At 38.1% G+C, this 23,534-nt stretch overlaps 1 protein-coding gene across 3 annotated transcripts in view; it reads left to right on the top strand.

Moving 5' to 3' along the window:
* HPSE2 (heparanase 2 (inactive)) overlaps positions 1-23,534 on the top strand; it is a 526,089-nt gene that overhangs the window by 417,545 nt on the left and 85,010 nt on the right. The gene's annotated exons all lie outside the window — the stretch shown is intronic.

The raw sequence follows: 23,534 nt of genomic DNA, 5'->3' as shown, positions 1-23,534 counted from the left end.
ATTTCATCTATATCACTTCGTGAATTTAGCATATATGGTGTTATCTATAAATATTTATAGTCACTTGTAAATTTGTCTTTATTTCTCTTCCTAAAATATAAGTTCCTTGAGGCAAGTTGGTATACTTAATCCTTGTATCTCCCCTAGCACCCAGTACATATCCATCCATACCTAACAGACACTCAAAACCTGTTTGCTGAATTGGACTGTTTCAAACAAGGGTAGAGAATCCTTGGTGCAAATGTGCTAATTACCCACAGCTGGTCTTAAAGGTGTTTCTGATTATTAGTTAGCGGCTCAGATTCCCTTTAGGAAACATGACCTTTTTGCTAATGATCACTTTAACCACTACACATCAATGTAATGACTAGTTGCCTTTAAAATGAGCCAATAAAGAAGGCTGGAAGTACATCAGCAGTATGGCAGAATAGGACTTTCCAGCACTTGTCCACCTGAAGAAACATCTGTTTGAACAACTGTCATGCTTGAAAATACCTTCATAAGAGCTAAGGAAACCAGGTGAGAGATTATAGAACCTGTGTACAGCACAGAAATAAGAGAAGACACATTAATTGAAGAGGGTAGGAAAAACAGTTTTACACTCTTCCCCCTGAAGAGGGTAGGAAAAACAGTTTTACACTCTTCCCCTAACCCCAGGCAGCACAGCACTGAGGGAGATACCCTTCACTTGGGGGAAGGAGAAGGAAGTGAACACCAGACTTTGCCTCGAACCTCAACACCAGGGCCACGCCAGTAAAACCCAGCAATGGTCAGGCCCCCATGGACCCACGCTTCAGGTCAGTACCCACAGACTGAGCCTTCAAGCCCAACCTGGCATCAGGCAGGATCCTGCAGCCCCAGGCTCCAGGCCTGCCCCAGTGCTAGGCCAGCCCTAGTGACCCCAGAGTTAAGGCTCACCCCAATGCTAGGTCAGCCCTAGCAGACCCAGGGCTCCACCTTCCTGGTTAATACTTACAGACCCAGGCTCCAGTAGGCCCAGGGTCTAGGCCTGTCCCAGTAAATCCAGTGCTGGCTGGACAAACCTCCATTGACCCTGGCTTTAGGACTACCCCTGTGGACCCAGGTTCTACACTGGCCCCCATGGCCTCAGGACCCAGGTCAGCCCTCATGGACCTAGGTTCTAGGCCAGTATCCACACACCCAACCTCTAAGCCAGCCTCAGTGGGCTCAAGCTCTAGGCCAGTCTCCATAGCCCCAGACCCCAGTGGGACCAGCGTCCAGACTCACCCCAACAGACCAGGCCAGCTGTGGACTGAGGCTGCAGGACCACCCCCAGGCCCAGGACCCAGGCCTGCCTCCATGGATTCAGGCTTCAGGCCTGCCCCAGCACCACGCCAGTCCCTATGGACCTAGGACACAGGCCTGGCTCCCATGATCCCATGCTTTAGGCTGACTTCCATAGATATAAGCTCTAGACTCTAGGCCCACCCTCATGGACCCAATCAATAAGTCTACCTCAGTAGATCCAGGCTCCAGCCCCAAACTTGTGGACCTATATACCAGGCCTGCTAACCTGCTGATCCAGACAACAGACCATCCTGCCCAAAGACTCTAGCAGCAAGCCCTCCACAGACCATGCCAGACAGCTTGACCAGAATCTCCAGATGGGCTGACTGGTAAAGGACTTATCCAGACAAAGCCAATCTGCAGCAAATAGAATACTATTTCTCCAAAATGCATGGACATGAACATAAGGCAACAAGAAACATAAAAAACTAGGGAGACATAACACCACCAAAAGAACACAATAAGACAAGTTATTTGAAAATAAACAGGGGTGAAAAAAGATAAAAGAATGAAAGTAATGAAGAAAATATATGGGATTTATAGGATAGCATCAAAAGAGCAAATTTTTGAGTTATAGTTCAGGAGGGAGAAGAGAGAGTCAAAGGGATAGAAAGATTATTCAAATAAATGACAGCAGAAAGCCTCCAAATCTGGAAAAAGATATAAATATCTGGGTACAGAAAGGTCAAAGGTCTCCAATCATATTCAATCCACACAAGACTATACCAATGCATATTATAAACAAACTATCAAAAATTAAAGAAAAGACAAAGAGAGGTCTTGAAAGCAGCAAGAGAAAAGAAGCAAATCACATATAAGGGAATTCCAATAAGGCTAGGATTGAAATTCTGAGCAGAAATCTTACTGGCCAGGAGACACCAGGATGATATAGTCAAAGTGCTAAAAAAAACCTGGCAACCAAGAATACTGTACCCGGGAAAGCTGCCCTTCAGAAACAAAGGAGAGATAAAGACTTTCCTGGGCAAATATAAGCTAAGGGAGTTCATCACCACTAGACTTGTCTTGCAAGAAATGCTAAACAGAGTTCTTCAAGCTGAAAGGAAAGGATGCTAGTTAGGAACACAAACCCATATGAAAGTATAAAAAACACTGGTAAAAGTAAGTACACAATCAAATTCAGAATACTTTAATACTGTAATGGTGGTGTATAAATCATTTATATCTTTAATGCTCTGGAGATTAAAAGACAAAACTACTAAAAATAATGATACCTACAATAATTTATTAAGAAATACACAATACAAAAGTATACAAATTATGATATCAAAAACATAAAATGTGGGGACATAAAAGTATAGAGGTTTTTTTGTGATCAAAGTTAACTTGTTCTAATATCAAAGCCAGACAAGGACACTACAAGAAAAGAAAATTAAAGACAAAATCCCTGATAAACATAGAGGCAAAAATTCTCAAGAAAATACTAGCAAACCAAATTCAACAGCAAAATAAAAGGTTCATTCATCGTAATCAAGTGGAATTTATCCCAGGGATGCAACGATGGTTCAATATACACAAATCCACATGTGTGTTACACCACATTAATAGAGTGAAGAACAAAAACCATATGATCAGCTCAATAGATGCAGAAAAAAAATTGACAACATTCAACATTGTTTCATGATAAAAACTCCCAATAATTAGGTACAGAAGGAATATATCTCAACACAATTAAGGCTGTATATGACAAACCCACAGCTAACATCATACTCAATGGAAAGTTTGAAAGTTGAAAGTTTTTCCTCTAAGATCTGGAACAAGGCAAGGATGCTCACTCTTGCCACTTCTGTTCAACATGTTCTTGAGTAAAAAGAACAAATCTGGAGGCATCACACTACCTAGCTTCAAAATATACTGTAAAGCTAGAGTAATCAAAACAGCATAGTGCTGGCATTAAAAACAGACACATAGGACAGAATCAAAAGCCCAGAAATAAATCCACACATTTTCAGTCCACTGATCTTTAACAAGGGTGACAAGAGCACACAATGGGGAAAGGGTAGTATTTTCCATAAATGGTGTTGGGGAAACTTTATTTCTACATGTAAAAGAATGACATTAGACCTTATCTCACACCATATAAAAAATCAACTCAAAATAGATTAAAGACTTTGATTAAAGACACAAGACCTTAAACTGTAAAACCACTAGAAGAAAACAGGGGAAAAGCTCCATGACATTGGCCTAGGCAATAATTCTTTGGATATGACCCCAAAAGTGCAGGCAGCAAAAGCAAAAATAGACAAATGGAATTACATCAAACTAAAAAGCTTCTGTATGGCCCAGGAAACAATCAACATAGCCAAGAGACAAGCTATGCAATAGGAGAAAATGTTTTCAAACTGATAAGGGGTTAACATTCAAAATATTTAAGGAACTCAATAGCAAATAAACAAATAGCTTGATTAAAAAATAGAGAAAGTATCTGAATAGACATTTCTCCAAAGAAGATATACAAATGGCCAAGAGGTATATGAAAAATGCCCATCATCAGAGAAATGCAAATTAAAGCCACAATGACATATCACCTCACACCTGTTATAATTGTTAATACAAAAAGGACAAAAGATAAGACATATTGGTGAGGATATAGAAAAAAGAGAACTCTTGCACACTGTTGGTGGAAGTGTAAATTAGTATAGTCATTATGGAAAACAGTATGGGGAGGTTCCTCAAAAAAATAAAAAAAACTACCATGTGATCCAGAAATCCTACTACTGGGTGTATATATAATGAAGGAACTGAAATCAATTTGATGAAGACATGTCTGCACTCTCATGTTCATTGCAGTATCATTTACAGTAGCCAATATATGGAATCAACCTAAATATTCCCCAACAGAAGAATAGATAAAGAAAATAGTATACAATGGAATCCTACTCTGCCTCAAAAATAGAAGGAAATTCTGTTACTTGAGACAACATAGATGAACCTGGAGGACATTATGTTAAATGAAATAAGCCAGGTACAGAAAGACAAATATCACATGATCTCATTTATATGTGGAATCTGAAAAGTTGAACTCATTAGAAGCAGAGAGTATAATGGTGAATACCGTGAGCTGTGGCAGATGGTGATGGCGGAAGGGTGGATATATGGTAGTCAAAGGATACAAAATTTTAGTTAGATAAGAGGCATAATTTCAAGAGATCTATTGTATTAATACAACATGATGACTATAGTTAATAAAAATATATTGTATTCTTTAAAATCACTGAGTATATTTTAAGTGATTTTTACGACAAAAAAATAAGTATATGAGTTAATAAATATGTTAAGTAGCTTGATTTAGCCATTTCACAATATATACACATTTCAAAATACCATATTATACACAATAAATATATATAATTTTTTTATCTGTCAATTAAAAAAATTTTTTTAAATGAGCCAATAACTAGGTATTTATAGAGATACATGTGAAAGACTTTTGAGTGGAATACACCAAAAGTTCAGAGACCCAAGTAGCATGAGTACAGAATTGTTCTAGAAATCTTTGTTCACACACCTCATTGTCATTTTTATCTTCTGAACTACCATGAAATGAGAGCCTAGTATATGCCAGGAAAAACCTAGGTCATTTTATACCAGAGTTTTCAATCCTTAAGACAACTGGAGATAGTACCTTCAGTCTATTGCTGAGGAAACGAAGGCCCAGAAAGTGTAGGTAATTTACCCAGAGATCACTCACAACCTACATATTCTTCATATCTTGTTCATCTGTAAGCCCTGTGAAGTCCGTATCAGCAGTGTCTCAAAGCCAGGCCATCTACTGTCATTACTCCAGTCTCTGTCATCATTCAGAGCCTCGTTAGTGCTTTTCTGAATCACCACAGCAGCCTTCTAAAGGTTCCTCTGCCTGTAGTTTCTTTCATTTCCAATCTGTCTTTCACAGTATCAGAGTCAGAGACATGCTCATGTCATTTCTCTTATTAAAAATCCTTTGTTGAATCCTCTTTGCCTACACAATGCCCCAAACTCTTAAGCATGGTATGGAAGGCTTTCCATAATCTGCATTTGCCCTGCCTTTCTAATTCTATTTCCAATTAGCCACTCCCAGATTGTATGTCTTCCACTGGAACCACCTACTCATGATTATCCCCAACATACTCAATACTTTCCTTCAAAGCCCAGCCTTATTGCCAACTTCTGTAATGTCCCCAGGAGGAATCTCTTGTTCCTTCATAGCACTTTGATTATTTGTCACACTTGGTTCTTGCTACACAGTGCTGTCTATCCTAGTTTAAAATATACAGGTCAATCTTTCCTTTTAGACCAATGGGCAAATTGAAGGCAGGAAATATGTCTTATTGTACCTCGCACATAATAGGTGCATTGTGAAAGATTATCAAATTGGCTGGGATTAAATGGAAATGAATTTGAACTTTGGGTGAATCACCCATTAGAAGCCATACCCAACTCTGAGGAACAGTTACAGCTGCTGCCTAAAGGGACAGTGATCAGAAATTCTTTAATCACTCTCTATATTGTAAGACACCCACCATTCAGGCGGTTGTATATCAACTATAATATGGACAGATTGGCATCTCAGATATTCAGGACTACTTTTCCAACTGTTTTTCCAGCACTGAAAAGCAACTGGGTACAGTTCCATACCAGCTCAAATAAGACCTGAGAGGGGATTTGAAGGGTAAGAGAGAGGTAGCTTGCCAAATGAAATGTCTTAGAAATACCAATTTAATGACTTATACATAAATTAATCATAAACATGTGGATTAAATTTCCCAGAGAAGGCATGTTTTGGCTCTCTCTGGACCATAAATGATTTAAAAATGATTGGAGATATTTCCTGAGCCCAAAGACTGAGAAGGATCAGGTCTATACTTCTTTAACTGCAAATATTAATGCAATAGATAAATTATCCAAAGGGTCTGGGGAAGTTAAAAATATGGACAGGAAATAAGAAAATGAGATTCAGCTTGAAAATATTCTCCAGGTACATCTGGGGCAAAATAATCAGAAACAGAGAGATTTTGTTCTAGGGAGAACCCAATAAAGTTACGGAGACTATAAGACCTTCCCAATGATTTCTAGTTGGCATGGTTATTCTTATTCCTGAGGATGCAAGAGAAAAGGCCCTAAACTATAGAATATGTAATGATACTCATTGCTCACAGAATATAAAGAAGGCCTTTACCTTTGGTTATATCAAAAAATTTACCTGGTATAGGAAAGGTTTAGCTAAAAACAAACTAACTTTTCCAGATAACTCAAAGAAATAAATGACCAAAGTCAAGACTGTAGTCTTTAAGCATGGATTCCAGAGGCAAGATCAAATCTGAGATCTAAAACAAGAGAATCTGAAGTTCAAGTTCAAATAGGGTACCTTCTCTAGGGAAGGACACAACACAATCTTTGTTTGAGGCCATAAATGCATTATGGGCCATCTACAGGAGACTTTTCCTAGGAATGTTTTATCATTCCTTATCATTTTAAAATACTTTCTGAAGAAAGCATATATTCATCCAAATAGGACAAAACAAAGTACAGTCATTACAGGCAAACTCTGGCCTTGAAAATTGGGCCACATTATGCAGTGTTATATACCTGTACCTTGATGTGAAGACCAAATGCTCTAATGCCAAGGAAATGCAAAGAGGTTTTCTTCCAAGTCTAGAAAATGGGGTATGAGGCAGGATATCCTGATCTTATACATGTCTCTGGATGCCTGATGAAGTATGAGAAAAATAATAATGATCAATCATGATAACAGTCCTTTACATTTGTACAGTGCTCTGTTGTTTACATAGTGCTCCATGTAAATTATCTTATAGTCGTCTCAATAACTACAAGGCAATATTACTATCTCATTTTTACAGGTGAAGAAACTGAAGCACAGAAATGATAAATAATTTACTAGCTAGTGGCAGTGTCAGGGACTATCTGGTTCTTCTGACCCCTAATTCAGTATTCTTCCTATATCTAAATAAATTCATAGCTCATAGGTATAACTGTATAGGGAAGAAGAAGACTATAGTTTTTTCAAAGTCTCTGTACAACTCCCATCCCTTATTGATTGGATTGATTGGATGATCTAAGCCCCTTATATACATTAACTCATTTAATACTCACAGCAATACTATGAGGTAGACCTTATTATTGCCCTCATTTTAAAAATATTTCCATTTATTTATTTATTTTTTTAAAGATAGGGTTTCAGTGTACAGATGAGTAGGTTAAAACAATAAAGATAGGGAAACTGAGAAACACAGGGATTAACTGACTTGCCTACTAGCTGTTAAATGGAGGTGCTGGAATTCAAATTCAAGTAATATGTCCCTAGAACCACTCTCTAACCACTACATTGTACTGAATTTAGAAGCTCTTTTATCATAAATATTATTTTCCCTGGTGTGAGGAAAACTATATCAGAATGAAGTTTGTATCCATTCCTGGGTATATCTAATCCTGGGGTACAGATTTTAATTAACTGCACATTTCTGCACTAGAGAAATGTTGATGTGACATGCCTATCAGATAAGCTGATTGCGACTCCATTCTAGACACAAAACTCTTTTCTCAGCTGCACTTGTGAATCCTGAATGAAAAAGATAATTCCAAAGTGAAAAAATAAGAAGTGCCACTTAAATAATACAATGTTTAAATGATATGACAAAACATAACCAGAGACTCCCACTGGCAGGATGGTTGCTTTTTTCTTCTTAATAGGGAATGAAGAGAGTGAAAGTTATCTTTTTTGATTAAGAGAAAGAGGATCAGGCTTTAGGGGTTGGTGCTGGAATGTGAAGACACCACTTCTTTACCCTCTTGTTTTTTATTCTTGCTTTGTAGAGATGTAGTGACCAGGGTACATGGACCCAACAGCTGACTTTGTAATTAAGGTCATCTATTTGTTTAAATCCACCAGCTTAATGGAGACAAGACAGGGAAAATTGTGAACATCTGGAGAGTGAGTCACAGCTGCCAGTGGGCCTTTTCCTGACAGGCTAAATTCTGTAGTAATTCTCAGAGGGGTTTGAGTCAAAGACAAGGATTCAAGGAGAATGAAAAGAACCATTTTAATCATGGCTGAGGATGAAAGTAAAGTCTTCTCAAGCAGTGATGTGCAAAAAGGTGAAGGGAATATAGGTAATTTGCAAATACTTCTAGGGAGACCAGTCTGAGTGGTGAAGGGCTATCATAATATGATGTGATTATGGATTGAATGTTCTAGATAATGTAGGCTTAAGAAGGCCAAACTCACAGGTGATGTGAAGGTTGTCTTCTGATAGCCGAAAGGCTATCATGTGTAAGAGGGTGGATTTCTTCTACAGGGCATAGATTTCTTGGAAGGCTCAGAACTACACTCCTGGATGGAAACTAAAAGGAGGAAGATTTCAACTCCTGCTAAAAAGTGATGAGCCACGAATTTGAAGCCTGAGTCTGACCCCAAAGCCCTTCATCTTGACCACTATGTTACTTTAAAAGGATTGCTTGAATTCATACTCTAAAACTCAGATATTTAAAAAAACAAATTTTATTTCATGAACTGACAGCTCTTGAGCCCCTAACTCTGCTTGAGAGTAAAAAAAAAAAAAAAAAAAAATCACAACAACTACAAAAATTCCAACTTTCTAGTTAGAGGTAGCTCTAGCTAAAAGTAGTCTTTTCTTCCTAGTACTTTCTCATACTTTGTAGAGTTTTGATCTTTCTCTTTTTTTTTCCTCCTAAATGCCATCTAGGTACAAAAAGACACTTATACCATGTGCTGGCATGAGGAGGGGCCTTATGGCTCATGTGCTGTAATCTGGTTACTCACTGACCACTCAGTCATCCCCCCATCCCTCGGTTGCTTGGTGCACTGCCCTGGTATCTACTGAGATGTTGTGAGTACTCCCAGGTCCTTTTGGCTTCATATTGTTACCTGCTGTTGAACATGGACATTATCATTGCTCCATGTTAAGCTCTCTGTGACTTTCTTGTACTGTCATCAAGATTATTCCAGAACACCAGTCCCCTCAGCAGTTGTCTGTGGCCTCACAGAGCACGTAGGAACTTGTGGATATACTGCAGGAAGGCAAAGGCCATGGCTGACTGGAAGCACCAACTCAGGAATCACACCAAGCCACTGTTTCTGTGCCACGGTAGCTGTCGTAGCTTGGTGCATGAAGTCTCCCCAGAGAGCTCCACATGAGAAGTGGGACACACCCATCCTCTTCTTTCAGTTTCTCCTCCCTGACCTGAGAACTAGGGCAGTAGACACTGGGTCTCTTTTCCAAGATCCAGGCAATGTCCTGACCCTGATATTATCCCTTCCAAACTCTCCCTGTGTCATATCCTCAATCCTCTCAGTAAGGCTTCTAGTGAAACATTATGTTCAGACCTCTAAGTCAGACCTCTATGTTAAGAAGAGCTTTAAAAAATTGGGGGCAGGATGCAAATATATTTTCTCCCATTCTATAATTTGTCTATTTGCTCTATTGATTGTTTCCTTGGCTGTATGCCCATCAATACATGAGTAGATTAATAAAATGTGATTTATGTATACCATGGTGTACTACTCAGCTATAAAAAGAAATGGTGAACTAATACCTTTTGTAACAACCTGGATGGAAAGTGGAGACCATTCTAAGTGAAGTATCTCAAGAATGGAAAAACAAACCACATGTACTCACTATTAAATTGGAACTAATCTATCAACACTCATGTACACATATGGTAGAAAAATGCAACAGAAATCAAGCAGGTTGGAGAGGGGAGGAGAAGATGGGTAAAATCACACCTAATGGGTACAATGCACACTATCAGGTGATGGGCATACTTATAAGTTTGACTCAAACTGTACAAAAGCAATTCATGTAGCCAAAACATTTGTACCCCAATAAGATTCTGAAATAAAAATAAGTAAATAAAAAATAAAAGCAGAAAAATACATGAAAAACTTTGAGAGGAATAAATACATCCCCAAAATACATCCCCTTATGCCTATTCAAAAGAAATTAGAGGGGGAGAAACATACTTGATAAAATCAGTTTTCCAAGACTTTGCCTCACTAGATTTTTTAGGTTAATTTAAAACTCAAAGCTGAATACTGACCTTTTTGTTCTTAGTAGTATCTGACCTTCTGAAGAAGCTTGAATGTCCTAGATTCAATATACAATGGGCTGAAGGGCAACATATCTTACAGAGAATGAAAGCTAAATTAAGTTATTTCATGTATTCTTTTGTTTCAGTGGGATATTTTATAACAAAAAAAATTTTAAAAACATTGCTTTAAGATCTCAAAATATCATTCTCATCACACTTTACTATTTTCTGTAGTCAAGAAAATCAATGAGATCATGTTAGCGTAAGCCATTATTCAAAAGTGCCAGGCAAGAGAAGGTTCTAAAGGAGCCTTCTAACTTGGGGAAGGAGGGCAGAAATTTTTAAAGGGCTTCAGCAGGAGGGGTTAACTGAAGTTCAGCTAGTTTCGGGAATAGTTGGATCAAGACAGTTCTCAGAAGAGAGAGGAATTGTACTCAAGAGTTAGCCATTGTTTGGGCAATTTGAATTTGATTAAGAGGGGTAGGAAGTAACAGCTGTGGGAGACAAGGACATGCTAGAGACATAGTGGAAAATTCTCTGGCCTTAAATGTCTCCTAATTTACAAAGTGGAAAAATATACTGATTGCTCTCTTCAGCATGTACAAGGCTGTTTCCAGGGCAACTATTCTAATGATATGGCCATAACCTGCCTGAGTACTCAATCTCTTGATAACTCAATGTGCAAAATTTTTTCAAATAAATGGTATAACTCACAAAGCTTCGGACACAGTAGACATTCAATCAATGTGTGCTTTGCTGGGCTGAGAAGAGGCCCTACCTTTGAAAAACTCACTAAACAATGGGTGAGACAGACATAAATAAATTATTCTATCAAAATGAAAGTATGTTCAGAGTATTGTGAAGTTTTGGAGATGAAAATGACATTTTTGCAGAGGGGATGATATTTTATCTATGCCGTGAAGGATGATAATAATGATGATGATAAAGATAATAATATAAGCTAATATTTATTTAGACCTATCATTTGCTAGCTACTTTATAAATACATTATCTCAAATCCCCCAAATATCCCACTCAGGTAGATCTTATTTACTTAAGAAGTAAAACGTATAGCTCACAGAGGTTAATTGCCCTATTCAAAGCCAAATTTATAAATGGCAGATCTTAGATTTGAGCCCAGAACAATCTGGCTGCAAAGCCCACCATTGTTCCTGTATACCAATGTTTCCCAAAATGTGACGTGTGCACCACTGATGCTAGGGGAGAGAAATCTAGGTGCACTGTGACCATGGCTAAGAGAAACATGGCATAGTGTCACATGACATTGAATCCCACGGTGAGAGAATTATTCCCTTTTCATTGTTCTGATAAAGTCTAAGAGGAAGTTTCAGTTCGATGGATTATGTTCTTACCTCTTTAATCTTGCCAATTTCCCATTGTACAAAGAGCCTCAGACTCAGCATTCGGTAGCTTTCGAGCTAGAATTTAATTATGTATTTTTTCCATGGTATTTATTTTTCTGGTTACTTTCTAATTATGGAAAAGGATTCTTTTTAAGTTTTTACATAATTTGATATGAAGTTTCCCATTTATACACTTATTTAAGTTTTTTTTTTTCAGCTCATTATGGGGGTACAAAAGTTCAGGCTATATATATTGCCCATGCCTCCCCATCCCCCCGAGTCTGAGCTTCAATTGTATCCATTCCCTAGACAGTGCACATCGCACTCATCATGTAGGTATGCACCCATGCCCCCCAGTCAGAACTTCAAGCGTGTCCATTCCCCAGGCAGTGCGCATCGCACTCATCAAGTAGGTATACACCCATCCCTTCCACCCAGCCCCGACCTCTGTCCAATACCCAATTGGTGTTATTCCCAAATGTGCACTCAGGGAAACCAGTTTGCTGGTGAGTACATGTGGTGCTTATTTTTCCATTCTTGGGATACTTCACTTAATAGAATGGGTTCCAACTCTCTCCAGGAGAACCAAAGAGATGCCATATTGCCATTATTTCTAATAGCTGAGTAATATTCCATGGTATACATATACCACATTTTGCTAATCCATTCATGAATCGATGGGCATTTGGGTTGTTTCCACATCTTTGCGATTGTGAATTGTGCTGCTATAAACATTCGGGTGCAGGTGTCTTTTTTATAGAATGACTTTTGTTCTTCTGGGTAGATGCCCAATAATGGGATTGCTGGATCAAATGGTAGGTCTACTTGAATCTGTTTAAGGTATCTCCACATTGTTTTCCACAGGGGTTGCACTAGTTTACAGTCCCACCAGCAGTGTATGAGTGTACCTGTCTCTCCACATCCACGCCAACATGTATAGTTTTGAGACTTTTTGATAAAGGCCATTCTCACTGGAGTTAAGTGATATCTCATTGTGGTTTTGATTTGCATTTCCCTGATGATTAGAGATGTTGAACACTTTTTCATATGTTTGTTAGCCATTTTTATATCTTCTTTTGAAAAATTTCTATTCATGTCCTTTGCTCACTTTTTGATAGGGTTGTTTGATTTTTTCTTACTGATTTTCCTGAGTTCTAAATAGATTCTTGTTATCAGTCCTTTATCTGATGTGTAGTATGCGAAAATTTTTTCCCATTTTGTAGGTTGTCTGTTTACTCTCGTGACTGTTTCTTTGGCTGTGCAGAAGCTTTTTAATTTGATCAGGTCCCATTTTTTTATTTTTGTTGTTGCTGTGATTGCCTTAGGGGTCTTCTTCATAAATTCTTTGCCTAGGCCAATGTCTGTAAGAGTCTTTCCAAAGTTATCTACAGATTCAATGCAATCCCTATTAAATTACCAACATCACTTTTCACAGATATAGAAAAAATAATTTTACGCCTTGTATGGAACCAGAGAAGACCCCGTTTAGCAAAAGCAATCTTAAGCAACAAAAACAAAATGGGAGGTATTAATTTGCCAGACTTCAAACTATACTACAAGGCTATGGTTCTTAAAACCGCCTGGTATTGGCACAAGTGCAGGGACACAGACTAGTGGAACAGAACAGAAAATCCAAATATAAAACCATCCTCATATAGCCATCTAATCTTTGACAAAGCAGACAAAAACATACTCTGGGGAAAAGATTCTTTATTTAATAAATGGTGCTGGGAAAACTGGATATCCACATGTAGAAGACTAAAACAGGACACACAACTCTCACCTCTCACAAAAATCAAATCACGGTGGTTAACAGACTTAAACCTTAGGTCGGAAACTATTAGAATTATTTAAGTTATAAACTAATTATTTAAACAAAATTAGAAAAATACTAGTGGAGACGGACGACGAACATGTGACAATGGCCTATGTGAATGATGTTTAAGGCACTAAAACATTACACCTTGTTGAATAGGATTTCACTAGGTAAACAGTGATGATGGAAAAATAGCTGTTTGTGGTAAGAGGGAAAAGAGCACTCCAAGGGCAGAAAATGACTCAAAAATCAGAAACATATCAAAATATTATGTAGTTGGAAAGAGGGAATAGTGTGGGGAGCTAAGATATCCATGGTGAATTTTGAGACATGAACCTGGCAATGTTATTATTACACATTAAGCCTTTACCTTACAATCTCCTATAGAGATGTGAATGATATTAAATAGTGTCCATGTCTTTTGTGTTGTCTACTGTGAACTCTTCCTCCCTTTTTTGTAAGAAGTTACCATAACTTTGATTAAATATTAGAAAAGCTTCATTCTATGTAAGTAGGTAAGAGAAGAGGCCTTTTAAGCAAATAAACCCTATCACAGATTTTTGAAACACGAATATGGGGGAATAATGAGGCTGTTTTTGTGCCCCCATAGTGATCATCTCCTTGAAGAAATGTCTTTTTAAAAAATTCTCTGCCTTTTTCCAATCCTCTACCTCTAGTTATTTCAAGTAATATAATAGTAAGAGAAATATGTGAAGATCTATATGCAAAGCAAGTTGTATTCATTTCCAACTAGATAAGTTAAATCATTTCTGAGAAAGGCAAAAAAAATATCAGCTGAAGAATCATGAAGCTCATAAATTTGGAAAAGAAAGTTTTATTTCTTATGAAGGATTGCAGGCTGGCCATCCAGGCTGGGAAGCATAGCCTCTGGCTGAAACCAGAAACAGGCACTTCAAGGGAAGGAAGGGAGAGACAGAAGTCTATGCTGAAGGATCGGCTAAGTATACACATTTAACAGGTTATAGGAGGAGCTATAACTAAGATGTGGAGTAAGCCGGGCACAGTGGCTCGCCCATATAATCCCAGCACTTTGGGAGGCAGGAGGATTGCTTGAGGCCAGGAGTTCAAGACCAGCCTGGGTAACATAGTGAAACCCCATCTCAACAACAAAAAAATTAGCTGGGCATGGTGGCCCACACCTGTAGTCCTAGCTACTCAAGAGGCTGAGGCACAAGGATCACCTAAACCCAGAAGTTCAAAGTTGCAGTAAGCTATAATTATGCCACTGCACTCCAGCCTGGGTGACAGAGTGAGACCCTGTCTCTATTTAAAAAAAAAAAAAAAAAAAGTCAAAGAACACCCAAAAACGTATGTCTACCCAAAAGTTTGTACATGAATAATTATAGCAGCATTATTCATGATTGCTAAAAAGTTGAAACTACCCAAATGTCCATCAACTGAAGAGAAATAAAATGTGGTATGTCCATGCAATGGAATATTATTTGGCAATTAAAAAAAACAAAGTATATATTCTACAACATGGATGAACCTTGAAAACATTATGCTATATGAAATGTCCAGAATAGGCAAATATATACAGAGAGAAAGTAGTGTCAATGTGAAGTAAATATAAACAGACTAATCTCCAAGTAAAGGGTTTATTTGGGAATAATACACAAGAATTATAATTCAGGACATACAAACCAGGGTAGCCCCTGGGCAAGTCCAAAGAACAAAGGGAAAGGCTTGGGTTTTATTGGGGAAAAGAGGAAGGTTACCTAACTTATTTTGAAAGAAATTTCACTGGTGCTGGCAGTGTCTTGCAGGAGCTGGCAGATTCTAACTGGTGAGTAGCAGCAGTTACTAGGTAAAACTCTATCATAAAGTCATAACAGGCCATTGCTGTTTTGGATTGGGTTTGTGAGACAGTTTCTGGAGTAGGCATTTGTGACCTGAGTGTTTTTCCCTATTAGTCCCTCGACTCTATTTTAATTGGGCATGACAAAAATGACTTCATTGTGTATAATCAGTTTTCACAGTAGAATAAATGATTGCCCAGGCCCAAGAGGGGTGTAAAGGAGAGGATAGGGGTGGGGGTCGGGGGAGAAATAGGGGATGTTTCCCAATGATTATGGAATTTCTTTTCTGGGTGATAAAAATATTTGGAAATTGGTTGTAGTGATGGTTACACAACTCTGTGAACATAATAAAAACCATTGGATTATACACATTAAATGGTTGCATTATATGATATGTAAATAATATCTCAATAAAGCTCTTTTTTTTTTTTGAGACAGAGTCTCACTCTGTTGCCCGGGCTAGAGTGAGTGCCGTGGCGTCAGTCTAGCTCACAGCAACCTCAAACTCCTGGGCTTAAGCAATCCTACTGCCTCAGCCTCCCGAGTAGCTGGGACTACAGGCATGCGCCACCATGCCCGGCTAATTTTTTGTATATATATATTTTAGTTGTCCATATAATTTCTTTCTATTTTTAGTAGAGACGGGGTCTCACTCTTGCTCAGGCTGGTCTCGAACTCCTGATCTCGAGCGATCCACCCGCCTCGGCCTCCCAGAGTGCTAGGATTACAGGCATGAGCCACCGCGCCCGGCCTCAATAAAGCTCTTTTTTTTAAAAAAAAAGCTCCCATGAAATATAAATACTCTTTGGACAGTGTCATGCTATGCTATAAAAGAATACATTAAGTGAGAGCAAAACTTCATACATGGAATCTTGAATTGAAGATTCAAGGTGAAGGCTGGGGTAGAGACTGGGAAGGGGCGGGGGGGGTGCGAAGGAGGAGGCACAGGTGGGGCTGATGAACTGGTGCCGCCCTCCCCTGCTTCACAGCACTGCCTGGCCTTGCCCAGCAACCAGCCAAGTTGCACAGGGCATGCTCAGTGCATTTGGCACCCAGAAGGGGATTACTTTTTAACATCTCCTTCCTCAGTGTGACAATTATTTGTAGTGATAATCAGTAATAGCATTATTTTCTTGATTCCTTTTATAGTATTAAGACAATTCACAATTTAAAAGAAAAAATACATTTCTATTTTAAAGATCTTTCTATTTAAAGATGGCATTCAAATTCAGTAAAATATTTTAGTGTGAACTAAAATTTGCATTTGTCGGACAGAAACAGTACACCTCATAGCTCGTACTCTGTTTTACTGTTTACATTTTCAACAGCAAATCTCCAAGTGGTCACGTCAAATGACAAAATTGAAATAACTCTAGTATTATGTTTTCATCTTCAAGATCACCATGCAATCACTATTTATTTAGAGCCCCCTGTTTGGATGTAGGGATGTGCTACCACAGGGGTTGGAGATGTCAAGTCCCGGAGGAAGAAAGCTTGCGCAATGCCAGACAGCTCACACTGTTACAAATTTATTCCCACAAGGAACATGTGCGTGTAGAGGACCCACTGAGTAACTGGGAGTTCTTGGAATTAACTTCCACGTAGAATACAATGTTTACTAAAGGATAAATTATTAAAATGTGCTAATTTGAAGCTTACACATATATTATTGAAACTCAACAGTAACCACAGGGGTTGTTTAAAAGTTAAACCAACAAAAGTCCTTTTCAGGGAGGAGTATTTTATCACTGACAATGTTTAGAATTGTTGGCACATGGTGATAATAAAAAGCAGACTGACTTTAAGTTGGTTTTATAATTGTTTTTAAAATCTCTACACATAATGTAGCACCCCCCCCACCCCCGCCGTCAATGCTTGTACCAAGGATGGACTGCTGCCACCACCCTCCACGTGGGACACCACTGACATTATGTTGCATAAGTCTGCATAGATTTAACCGTATCCGTGATAAATGATTGCCTGTATATTCTAACAACTGTAATTACTGTGATTGGAATATCTTAACCTAATAGTAAAAAAAATTCTATCATTTAAATCTAAATTTGCTATTAGTCTGTTATATGATCCTAGCCCTGGAATTAAAAGGCAAATTTTTATCAAATCTCTGAGCTCATGAGGTTCTAAAGCCTACACTAAGTTGTAGTAAGTTAAAATGGATTTATCAAGGTAAAAATTGGTTTTGTTAATTAAGAAGACTAACTTTTATAAACTACTTATAACCAGATGTTGAGCTCTTGGAACACGCAACACAAATTTTGTTTTTAAATGTTGAAAATATTTTAATATAAAACATAATACATAAAAAGAGGAATAATATTAAGCAAACAGTTTTAACAATGCCACATAAAAGCATCTGAAACTGCGACTTGTAAAGACACATTGTCTGGATTTAAGCTCTTTTTCAACAGAAAGATGGTATGAAATATAAGAGGAACATGTATAAGGAAAGCAAGTCCAATTGACCCTATAATGTGAATCATTAAGAATTTTAGAGACTTCTTATATAATTTACTTATGTATCAGAGATCTAAAGTTTGTCTGGAGAACGAAAATGTACCATCAACCTATCTATCCACCCTGGATCTGTTCTCCTTCATGCCTGCCTGCCTTTCTGTCTTCTTTCCTTCCGTTTTTTCATTCTTTATTCATTTTTTCATTCTTTATTCATTGGGTTCCTCTTATATTCTAGGTCCTGTGTGAAGTAGTGAATTAAAAAGGTGAAAAAGCTATCATTTCTGCCCTCAAAAATCTCTGCCTGGTGACAAAAAGAGACACATAAACAACTTGTTCTAATTCAGTGTGATTAGTGCTGTAATATAAGAATCTACGGGGAGCAGCAGGTACGTCAGGGAGGGTGTAATTGACTCTGTGTGGGCAGAGAGAAATTTCTTACAGCAGATGGCATCTAACGCTGAGTTTTAAGGGCTGAGAAGGACCTCCTAAGAAGGTGATGTACACGTAGGGAGAGGTGGTGGTGGAGTAGAGGGAAGACATTCTACAGGCAGAGTCCAAGACTGCTTTTACTTTTTTCTTCTCCTATTCCTCAATTTCAAATTGAAGTAATTTTGAAACTATCATCATTCTCAATGTTTTACTGAGCAACACTACATTAATGGGAAGTTCCTAGATTATTGACATAAGTCAATAACTAATTTTTTAGAACAGTTTGTCAAGCTCACTTAGATAGAATGTTTATAAATTTAAATTCTTACCCTAAAATCTCCTTTCTGTTCTGCTCTGCTGTGTACCCAAGAGTGAGTTTGGGGTAAACATTACTTTATAATTGTCCCCATCTCCATCTTTCAGGCTTAAAGGGCCCTATTAATTCTAATAGTCTGAGACTTGGTGTATGAAACCTGCTTACCCTCGTTGGTTTCCTTTAGAACAAGGTTGGGGAAGCCAAGAACCCCTGAGCACTGCTTTCCTTGGAAAGCTATTTCAGAGTGAGGGGCCTGCTCAGCCTCATTGGAGTAAGCACCATCAGGCCCATGCTAGCACTGCCTTCCCTAGATCCTGAAGTTCCCAGCCACAGCAAAATCAGACAGTTGAAAAAGGAGAGCCGCTTCTGAGATATAGAGCTGCTCTCTCATGGACGCAGATCGATGAAAATTGATTCAACCAAAAACCTAGAAGTATGCTTGTGCCTTACTGTTTTCCACATGACCACAATAATATCTTCCATCCCACATGCTCTCCTTACACTGTGGCCTTGACACTTCTCTCATAGAGTGAAGGGCTCTGTGTTCCCTCCCCCTGAACCTGAGCAGACTTCCTCCACCCCTAAAATCAGTGGAAGGTGCACTATGTGTCTTCCAAGACTAGATCATGAAATGCTGGGCACTTTTGCCTTGTTCTCTCAGGACGCTTACTCTTGTGTCCCAGCCTCCATGTTGTGAGGAAGCCCAAACTAGACCACACAGAGAGACCACATGGAGATGCCACTTGTAAGTGTTCCAACCAATAGCCCAGCTGCAGTCCCAGCCAACAGCCAACATCAACCACCAGATGCATGAGTAAAAATGCCTACAGATGATTCTAGTCCCCAGCCTTTGAGTCCTTATAATTATTTTATTAACATTTTACTTTCTAAATTAATCTGATACTATTAACCTATAAGTCTATATGATCTAGTATGCTAAAATAGCTTAAAGTATGCATCTACCATGACAAATATGCTTCTAGGTTTGTGTTGGGTGAATTTAAGTTAGAATACACTATAATGGGAAATCTTGCCCAAAAATCTTTTTAAGGAAAATTCCTTTCCTCATGTCTTCCCTGTTCACATCTTAAGGGGGAGGGATAAAAGCTGGTCTAGCTATTGTGCCCCCTCCTGAGATTATAATGCTTTCATCATGGCTGAAAGTCTGCAAGCTACAAATGGAATGCAATGTGAATGATTTAAGGTAACCCTGCCTGTCAGACTGTAGCCCAGGATTTGAACTGGACACTCCTCCATGCCCTCCACTCTCTGACCCTACTCAGCAGGACACGTTGCCCCATTATCCACCTGGCTTCAACATACCTGTCATTCACTTTTCCTGTTGGTCAGCCTAAGAGAACGGCCCAATAGATAGAAGTTTCAGGAGCCTGGAAGACAAAGAAAAGTTGGTATGTCCGTGGCTGTGGGAGTAATAACAATCTACCTCAAATTTGTCTACCTTTTGCAGTTTAAAATGCAGAAGATGCAAAACAACTGGATCTCTCATACATTGCTGATGGGACTATGAAATAGTATAGTCACTATGGAAAAAGTTTGGCAGTTTCTTAAAAACTAAACACTCACACACCGTATAACCTAGCAGTCATACTTCCAGGTATTTATCCCAGAGAAATTAAAACTTTTTTTCACATAAAAACATGCATACAATTGTTCATAACAGCTTTATTAGTAATAGCCAAAACTGTTAACAATAAAAATGTCTCTCAGTAGGTCAATGGTTAAACTACAGGTCATAGGTACCATGGAATACTACTCAGCAATAGAAAAGGAATGAACTATTAACACATACAATTTGGATAGAACTTGTCTTAGTCTGTTTAGTGCTGTTTTACACTTAGTCTGTTTCATAAGAGAATACCACAGGCTGAGTAATTTATAAAGAGCAGACATTTATTTCTCCCTGGAGGCTGGGAAGTCCAAGATCAAGGTGCCAGCAGGTTTGGTTGTCTGGTGCAGGCTGCATCCTCCAGGGAGAAGGAACACTGTGTCCTCACATGGTGGAAGGCAGAAGGGCAAGAGAGTCGAATGCTGCCAAGGTCTGCTTTGTAAGTGCCCTAAGCCCATTCACAAGGGAGGAGCCCTCATGGCCTAATCACCTCTTAAAGGCCTCACCTCTTGCTACTATCACATTGGCAACACATGCATTTTGAAGGGGACACATTCAAACCACAGCAGATCTCAAGGGCAGTATGCTGAATTAAAAAAACAAAAAAGCCAACGTCAGCAGGCCAAATGATGTATGATTCCATTTAGATAATGTTCTTGAAATGACAAAAAATATAGACATAGAGAACAGATTCATAGTTGCTAGGGATTAGGGATTCGGAGGGGAGGGTTGTGAAACAGATATGACTATTAAGAGACAGCATGAGGAGGTCTCTGTGGTGGAATAGTAGTTCTACAGTAGACCCCCCTTATCTGCGGTTTCGCTTTCCAAGGTTTCAGTTACCCTGGTCAACCGTGGTCCAAAATAGGTGAGTACAGTACTATAAGATATTGTGTGAGAGAGAGAGAGATCACATTCACATAGCTTTTATGACAATATATTGTTATAATTGTTTTATTTTTTATTAGTTATTATTAATCTCTTACAGTGCCTAATTTATAAATTGAACTTTATTACAGATATGTATGTATAGGAAGAACATAGTACATATAATGTTTAGTACTATCTGTAGTTTCAGGCATCTCCTAGGGGTCTTGGAACTTTCGCCTGTGAGTAAGGGCGACTACTGTGTATCTTGATTGTGGTAGTAGTTCACAAACATACACATGTGATAAAATGGATATAGCTATATATTCATTATACTAATGTCGAATATCTGATTTTGATATTGTGTTATAGTTAAGATGTGGCCATTTGGGGAAACTAGGTGTAGGGGTACCTGGGACATTGCTGTACTATCTTTGCAAATTCCTGTCAATCTCTAATAATTTCAAAATAGAAAGTTTTAAAAAATGCTTTACACTTTTAATCTTACTCTCTTAAAAGTTTTTCAGACATATAGCATTTGAAATTCTTCCTATTTTATTTATAAATGGAAAAACTGAGTCTGAAAAAGATTTTGACTTGCCTAAAGCCATACAGTTAAGATGATTCTGGATCTGGTACCTGAACTGGGTCTTCTAACTCCAGTTTTAGTGCTCTTTCATTCAGGTTCTGGTAGAACCAATTTAGCTCTAAGGATCAGAAGCTTAAAGCTTTTGTTCCAGATTTATTAATGCTTCATTCTGTAAGTATCACATTGTTTATTCAATTGACTTTTTTAACCACTTGAATTTAATAGGTACTGTATCATTTTTATGGAATAGCCATTTATAGCTCTGTAAAATTAATTCCTTATTTATATTAGTGAAAAGAAGTGTTACAGAACCAAAATAATATGAAGTATCTACTTGAGTACTAAGGTTGAACTCAAGATATTTTTTGCCCCTCCTGGATCAAATCTTTTCAAAGTAGTCAATTTAGCTTTCATGGAAATAACAACTCTCTTTGTATTTTATTAGTTTCCACAACATGGCATATACAGAGTTGGGGAAAAACACAACTCTTCTTGATAGGTATTCAACTCAGCTGATAGAAGTAGGAATGTGGGCAAACCAGTGAGTGGCCTTATAGCCATGAGCGTTTAGTATGTCATGAGTACCAGTCATTGTGTTTCTAAGAAGGAATGGGAAGTGTCCATTAATCCAGTAAATTGGTTGATGTAAGTCAACCTCTAGTGTATATATTCAAAAACCAGCACATCAAGTTATATATTAAGAGTTAGAACAATTAAAATATAAAGACCTCTTGGAAATTGAAAATATAATTTCTAAGCAAAAATCATAAAAAAAAAAAGGATTGGAAAATGACATAGAGAAAAGTCTCCAAATCTAGAACAGAAAGAGAAACAAAAAGACAGAAAATATCAAAGAAAAGTTATGAAATAGAGAAGATGAATAGGTTCCCAATTTCACTAGTAGGAGTCCACAAAGAGAGAACAAAAAAACAAAGAGGGGAGGAAATTATCAATAAAATAATACAAGAAAATATCCTATAACTGAATATGTCTGTGAGTTGAAGGGATATAAAAGTCTTGACATTTTAAGGGCGTAACAAATTCTGAGCACAATGAAATAAAATCAATCCTCGTGTAGACACATCCTGAAAAAAATTTTAAAAAACCAACAATAAGTAGAAGATACTAAAACCTTCCAGAGAGAAAAAGAAACAAGGCTAAGATTGGCATTAACTTTCTTATCAACAACATGGGAGGCTAGAATACAACAGAGCAATACTTTCAAAGTTCTAAACAAAGTTGCTGGTTTTCAACCCAGAAATTTGTACCTCAGCTGACTTTCTGTCAAGTGTAAAGGCAGAATACTGACATTTTCAGACATGAAAGTCCAAAAAGAACTAACTGGGTAGCAAACTCACAGAGCAGACAGTCCACGTTGGACCAGGAGAATGAAGGACTCCATGAGTAAGGCTCTGGAGAGAAAATGGTAATTTGATAAAACAGGCTGTATGTTGGAGATTGTAGGGAAAACTAAGAACATGATAAAGGCATAGAGTTCAAGATTAAGTAAGGGCCTTTTAGAAACTGTGAAGTGGAGGGGAAGGGTAAGAACTAAATAAGAAAGTCATGATTCAAATAGTCCTAAAAGTTAATAGGACTTTCAGTAGGTGGTTTTCAACATTTAGAATATACCTTTTGACAAGGAACAGAAGGTAGCCATGGTTACAGAATAGATCATAAATATCATCAGCCTTGGAAAAATGTAAAAGTCAAGCATAGCTCACAGGTTTGGGAGGTGGAAGGTGGGAGGAGAAAAGGTGGGAAAGATGGGTGAACTAATGACCTCCTCTTACAAAGCGGAGTTGAGTGCCTGCTGGCTCCCTGAAAATACCAGCAAAATAACCCGGTGATCAGGCA

Source organism: Eulemur rufifrons, chromosome 28, assembly GCF_041146395.1.
Source record: "Eulemur rufifrons isolate Redbay chromosome 28, OSU_ERuf_1, whole genome shotgun sequence".
NCBI lineage: Eukaryota > Metazoa > Chordata > Mammalia > Primates > Lemuridae > Eulemur > Eulemur rufifrons.
Note: the sequence above shows the minus strand (reverse complement) of the source record. Positions and strands in the feature narration are given on the sequence as shown.